Source organism: Myotis brandtii, unplaced genomic scaffold, assembly GCF_000412655.1.
Source record: "Myotis brandtii unplaced genomic scaffold, ASM41265v1 scaffold1105, whole genome shotgun sequence".
Lineage (NCBI taxonomy): Eukaryota > Metazoa > Chordata > Mammalia > Chiroptera > Vespertilionidae > Myotis > Myotis brandtii.
In genome coordinates, this window is record NW_005353770.1 from 942,012 (window position 1) to 949,149 (window position 7,138).

General features: G+C 42.1%; 1 protein-coding gene across 1 annotated transcript in view; it reads left to right on the forward strand.

Moving 5' to 3' along the window:
• LOC102245052 (transmembrane emp24 domain-containing protein 7) overlaps window positions 1-7,138 on the forward strand; it is a 79,189-nt gene that overhangs the window by 59,546 nt on the left and 12,505 nt on the right. The window lies entirely within an intron of this gene.

Here is a 7,138-nt window from a genome sequence, read left to right on the forward strand (position 1 = left end):
AGAAGGAAGGCCAAGAGACATATGAAAACATGCTCAAAGTCACTAATTATCCAAGAGATGCAAATCAAAACAACAATGCGGTACCATCTCACACCTGTCAGAATGGCTATCATCAACTAATCAACAAACGACAAGTGCTGGTGAGGATGTGGAGAAAAAGGAACCCTCGTCGTGCACTGCTGGTGGGAATGCAGACTGGTGCAGCCACTGTGGAGAACAGTATGGAGTTTCCTCAAAAAACTAAAAATGTAAACAGTCTTTCAATTGGTCTCCTTGTTTAAATATTTTCACCTCTCTAATGCAGCCTTGATATGGCACTAGAATGCTCTTTTACAACACCACTCTAATTAGGTTCTCTCATGCTTTACACTTTTTAATAGTTCTGCACTGCCTTGGGAAGAAGTCCAAATCTATTAACATGACTTTCCAGAAGCTTTGTGATCCATTCACTAACTACTTTTAAATATTATCTCCCTTTTGTTATCCTGGTACCTTTAGCAAAGTTTTGCTTAAATATATCAGCTATGCTACTGTAAATCCCAGATGAAAAAGAATCAATTGTTTCTGCCTGGGTAGAAATATTAGAAAGGGAGCAGCATCCCCTAGTGGCCAGTAGGATGTTGGTGGCATGGAAGAGAGAATTGAAGAGAGAGAAGACATCTGAAGCCTACAATGTCTGCAGGACCACATTCCCAGTCCTTCTACTGTTAGGGTCAGTTTGCATATTACCCTTTTACTATATAGGATAGAGGCCTGGTGCACGGGTGGGTACCGGCTGGTTTGCCTTGAAGGGTGTCCCGGATCAGGGTGGGGGTCCCGCTTGGGTGCCTGGCCAGCCTGGGTGAGGGTCTGATGGCTGTTTGCAGCTGGTCACACCCCCTTCAGGGCAGGAGTCCCCACTGGGGTGCCTGGCCAGCCTGGATGAGGGGCTGATGGCTGTTTTCAGGCTGGCCACACCCCCTTTAGGGTAGGGGTCCCCACTGGGGTGCCTGGCCAGTCTGGGTGAGGGGCTGAGGGCCATTTTCAGACTGGCCAGTGAAGCTCCCAGCCTCTCCTTTTTTTCTTTTCTTTTTTATTCTGGGATTTATTTACCTTCTATAATGGAAACTTAGTTGCCGTCACTGGAGCTGAGAGCCGGCTCCTGCTCGCTTTAGCTCTGAGGCCACGGCCTGCTGAAAGCAGGTACCTGGGGTTTGTTTAGCTTCTATAATTGAAACTTTGTTGCTGTCACTTGAGCTAAGAGCCGGCTCCGTGGCCACGGCCTGCTAAAAGCAGGTATCTGGGGTTTGTTTAGCTTCTATAATTGAAACTTTGTTGCTGTCACTTGAGCTAAGAGCCGGCTCCGTGGCCACGGCCAGCTGAAAGCAGGTATCTGGGGTTTGTTTAGCTCAATTGCGTGGCTGCCGGCCACCATCTTGGTTGGGTTAATTTGCATATCGCACTGATTAGCCAATGGGAGGCGTAGCGAAGGTACAGTCAATTACCATGTTTGTCTATTATTAGGATAGTACATGTTCAGTATAGTGTAGAAGAAAAACAGAATTCATATCTGATACTGCAGTGATGGCGAACCTATGACACGCAAACTCATTTTTTTGGTTAATTTTTCTTTGTTAAATGGCATTTAAATATATAAAATAAATATCAAAAATATAAGTCTTTGTTTTACTATGGTTGCAAATATCAAAAAATTTCTATATGTGACACGGCACCAGAGTTAAGTTAGGGTTTTTCAAAATGTTGACACGCCGAGCTCAAAAGGTTCACTATCACTGTGATACTGTATAGTATCCTTGAGAGCTACATACAAACATACCATTGATGAGCCCATTAAGTGTTAAATAATTGGATGATTAATATTTTAAATACTTATATCATGCAGATACATTTAAGGATTGTTATAGAATTGAACATTGTTGTTAATGATATTTAGAAAAATTGGTTGGATTTTTTGTATGGATATGGACTACATGATTATTTTTCCCATTTAAAATACTAGAATATTAGACCACCTCTAAAAATACTAGAAATAAAAGCAGTCTCTAGTGTCTAAATTGCTACTCAATATCTCAGATTCAGATAATGATGAATACAGGCTGTAGGTAAAACAGTGAAGATGTTGACTTTTCTGGTGCCCCCCCCCCCTTTGTGGCAGGTGCTGTCTAAAAGGTCATCTTCAGCCCTGACCAGTTTGGCTCAGTGGATAGAGCATCGGCCTGTGGACTGAAGGGTCCCAGGTTCGATTCCGGTCAAGGGCATGTACTTGGTTGCAGGCACATACCCAGTGGGGAGTGTGCAGGAGGCAGCTGAATCGATGTTTCTCTCTCATCGATATTTCTAACTCTCTATTCCTCTCCCTCCTCTCTGTCAAAAATCAATAGGATATATTTTTAAAAAATAAATAAATAAAAGGTCATCTTCATCTCTGCATGGCCAAATGCTTCATCCTACAGCTTCTCTAATCTGTATCTGATGCTGACACCAAGGAGGTCATGGAAGTGTCTCCCCCCCAATCCTAAACATTGTCATTTGAAACCTCTCTTGATTTTATACAGGCTGTCTCAAAAAATATATATACACACTGTAACAGCTGGTAGCTCAATTTTGAAAATGAAATGTATTTTAATAAATACATTTATCCTATCTAATAAAGCGGGAATATGCTAATTGACCCTCATGCCATCACAACAATGGCGGTGCCCACAGCCAATAAGAAGGGAATATGTTAATTGACTGCCCCGCCCTCAAAGATGGCGGCGCCCACAGCCACAAGATGGCGGCACCCAGTCCACTCAGCCCTGCTGGGTTTGCAGGCGTGCAGCAAGGCTGGGCCCTCCTGCCTCCGAAGTCCTCCAGTCCCCTTAGCCCCCGACCTGCCCAGGGCTGGCCCAAGGTGCAGGCAAGCCTCAAATGGTGGCTGCCCAGCAGCCCAGGGCCGCCCGAGGCTCAGGTAACCAGGGCTGGCCGAGGCTTGCGCTGCCGGCAGTGGCAGCAGCAGAGGTGTGATGGGGTGTCGCCTTCCCCTGATTGCCGGGTCGCCCCCCGCCCCTGAGAACTCCTGGACTGTGAGAGGGGGCAGGCCGGGCTGAGGGACCCCCGTCCAGTGCATGAATTTTCATGCACCGGGCCTCTAGTTGTTACATATAATTATTCAAAGTGTGTGTTTACATTTTGGGGGACACCCTATATCAGTGGTTCTCAACCTTCTGGCCCTTTAAATACAGTTCCTCATGTTGTGACCCAACCATAAAATTATTTTCGTTGCTACTTCATAACTGTAATGTTGCTACTGTTATGAATTGTAATGTAAATATCTGATATGCAGGATGGTCTTAGGCAACCCCTGTGAAAGGGTCGTTCGACCACCAAAGGGGTCACGACCCACAGGTTGGGAACCGCTGCCCTATATTTACCTTCCAACCTGATCACTTAACCTGATTTAATAGTCTAACATACAGAAATAAGCATAGACCCATATACTGGTATAGGAGTAATAAGATAAAATTTTTTCATTGTAGCTTTTTGAAGGAGAATTATATATAGAGTCTCTACTTCATTTAATGCACTATGCTGTGAGCTGTATGCTGTATGGATATTATCTCATCTCATTCAATTTTCTCAGCCACCTATAAAATAGGCATTATTACCTCTTTTTTATGGATGAAGAAACTGGGTATCAGAAAGTTAGGTAATTTGCCCAAGCCTACATGACACTACCTACATTAGGAAGGGGTATGAGATGGCCTAGGCAAAAAGCCTATATTTAGGTCAAAATTTCTATTGTAACCTGAACAAATCATGGTTTGTTTGTTTTTTTCTTGTACTATTTTGTAGTCCCTACAAGAATGTGTATCTGACATAAAGATCATATCATGTCGTGTATTTTATGAAGATTTTTCACAATATATACTCTCTGGTTCTTATAATAATCCTGGGAAATGAGGAAAAGATAAACTAAAAATTTGGAACAAAGTTAAATTTCTATTTTATAGACTATGAACTGTCCAAGGGCAAGAATCTAATTTTATTCATTTTCTGTCTTTATCCAGTGGGATAGATTGATTGCAAAAATTAACAAAATTCTTCCCTAATCCCACCCCCACACCCCGCTTCTGCAGTGTCTGTGGTGCATTTGTACTGTATTAACTTAGCTCAGCTGGAACTATTCTTTCCTCAAATTTCATTCCCTGCATAGTTGGGGGTTAGTGGTCCACAAGAGACATTTTGAAAAACAGAAGTGATGAAGCAGCAGCAATATTCCTTTCTGCACCCAAAGAAAGGAATGGCTCTGGGCCAGGTGCATGTTTAACTCAATGAAGAACACCAGCTCTTCCTGTAGACCATCCATCATGGAAGTTGGAGGCTTGGATGTGGTAAGAAAGTGATGTGGATTGTGGCCAATCCTTGAAGGTCCAGTTTCTCTTCCTCCTTCCACTTCACATCCATCTTCCCTTTCTGACTGCTTTACCTGCAGACTTCAGGCTCCGGCACCAGATGAAGAAGTAACAGCCTCCCCGAAACTGTTTAACCAGCTACCCCAACTAGAAATGTCAAATTCCTATAGTCGACTCCTTACTACATATATATATATAGTTTTTCATTCTTCTGCTTCCCTAATGGAGCCCTGACTTTGCAGCTCTTCCCTGTCCCTTGAAACTAGGTTGGCCTTATATCAAATTATAATTTGATTTGTTTTGGGTTACAGAATGAGGCAGAAATGATGGCCCAGTTCTGAGCCTAGGCCTCAAGAAGCCTTGCACATTCTTGTGGAATCCTATAACCACTGAGTGCACAATCCTGGGCTAGCCTATTGGAGGATGAGAGGCTACAACATGAACCATATGGAGGAGAGTCCAGTTGTCCTAGCCAAGGCCATTCTAGATCAGCCTATAACCAGCTGTTCCACCAAAATATGAGTACACCCAGCCAAGATCAGCAAAGCTGTCCACCCAACCTCCGTCTGACCACAGATGATGAGTGAGCCCATCTGAGAGCAGATGCACCAGCTGACCTATAGTCTTCCAGGCAGTAATATATATTGTGCAAGCCATAAGTTTTGAGGTGTTTTTCCCCCCAAAATAATAGCTAACTGATGCATCCAACATAGTAATTTTTCCTTTTGTGTTTTTTTTTCAGGACAGTTCAAAGAAATTCACTTATAGTTAATCATAAAATACATAAGGGTTTTTTTTAGCTTTTAATGTGCTATTCTTCAACCTTAACATCTACATATTACTTTTTCAATTGCCATTTTATTTTTATTATTTTTTAAAGTTTATTGGGGTGACATTGGTCAACATGAACATATAGGTTTCAGGTGTGGGTTTCTATGTTGCAAGATCTATATATTGCACCATGTGCCCACCACCCAAAGTCAAATCTTCTCCTGTCACCATATATTAGGACCCCTTTCCCCCCCCCCATCCCATTTTTTCTCTTTTCTTATTGTGAAATATAACAAACATATAGAAAAATACATAAAACATATGTGAGTTTAACAAGTATTATAAAGTTGAAATAAATGTAACTACCTCTAGGCAAAAAAAGAAAAAAAAGCATTGCAGGCACCGAAGAGCCCTCACCTCACAGGCCACCCTGTGTTGCTTCTCACCTATTACCCTATTCTTCCCTACTACCCTGATTTTTGAGATAGTCATTCCCTTGCTTCTTTGGATCACTGTATTAGGGAAAGTAGTATCATTTAGTTGACGGGTCTTGTTGCTTTACATGCTCGCCCAATCTGGTAGTGTTGCACTTTGAAGTTTTTGCCTATTATTTCTCTTTTGCCTAGCTTCTGTTGCATTATGTTTATATAATTTTCCTATGCTGCTATATGTTCATTTTCATTGCTATGTAATGTCCCATTTTATTAATATACTCAAATTTATGGATATTTGGGGTATTGCCAGGTTGGGACTCTTATTAGGCTTTAAATATTCCTGTATATGTATCATGATATACCTGTGCATAAGTTTCTCTGAAATAGCTGTTCTCAAATTTTTGATCACAGAATTTTTAAAATTAAATAAAGTTTTTTAAATTTCAAATTTTAAATTTATGTTTTATTAGATAATGCCACATTGTATTCCAACGCGGTTGTAACCAGTTTCCACTTCCACAAGCAGTGTATGAGAGGTCTTGTTGCTTTACATGCTCGCCAATATCTGGTAGTGTTGCACTTTAAAATTTTTGCCTATCTGGTGGTGTGTAATGTATTGCATTGTGATTTTAATCTAGTTCACTTTCATTCTTTGTTTATATTGCCATTTTATGTATAAAGAAATTGAGGTTTAGAAGAGCAATATTACTTGCCCAAAGTCAAGAGTCGGAAAGTAGAACCCACAATTTCGACTTTGAAATTATCCTCTTCCCACTCACAGGAGAAATAATGCTTCTTTTTAGCCCAGTTCTCAGGAAGGTGCGATCTCCCCCAAATTTCAGCTCTTTGGAGCTCCTTCAGCCTGCCATAGAAGTTCTGTGACTCGCTGCCCAGGAACACCCCCTCCACCCCATCTCTCTACCCCACCTCCTCACTGCCCTCTCACTTCCGTGCCTGGCTCCCACCCACCTGCCTCTGTTTCCTTCTCTGCTGACCATCTTAAAGCACATGAGCCTCCCCATGGTCATTTATTTTTAAAAGGTATAATACCTAATTCATGTTTATAAACACGAGAAAATGTATAATTTATGAAATCAACACCTGTTAGCTACTATTAATTTTACCCTCTATTATTTTTTAAGTACTCCAAGACAAACTTCCTCCTCAGTAAAACAGGCGTAATACCTACTTTCTAGGGTTATTTGAAGGATCCAAAAACATAATAAATGTAATGTGCTTAGCACAGAGCCTGACGATAATGAACACTCAATAGACGGTCCCAGAATTCACGCTCCTCGCTAAACTGCTTTCCCCATATTTGTTATTATTTAAGAGAAAACTCTCTGCAAATAGCTAAGCACTCTACCACCGGTGGGTAGTCCCCTACGGTGAAAATGAGCTCTTCACCACTCCCCGGGAGCGCTCAGCTCTCACTGCACCAGCCCGTGCTGCTCACTAGTACTCTCCCTGGCTGTAGCTCGCTGGTAAGTCCGAACGCCCTGACAGGCGCCCGCCGGCCACACCCATCCTTCTAACCCC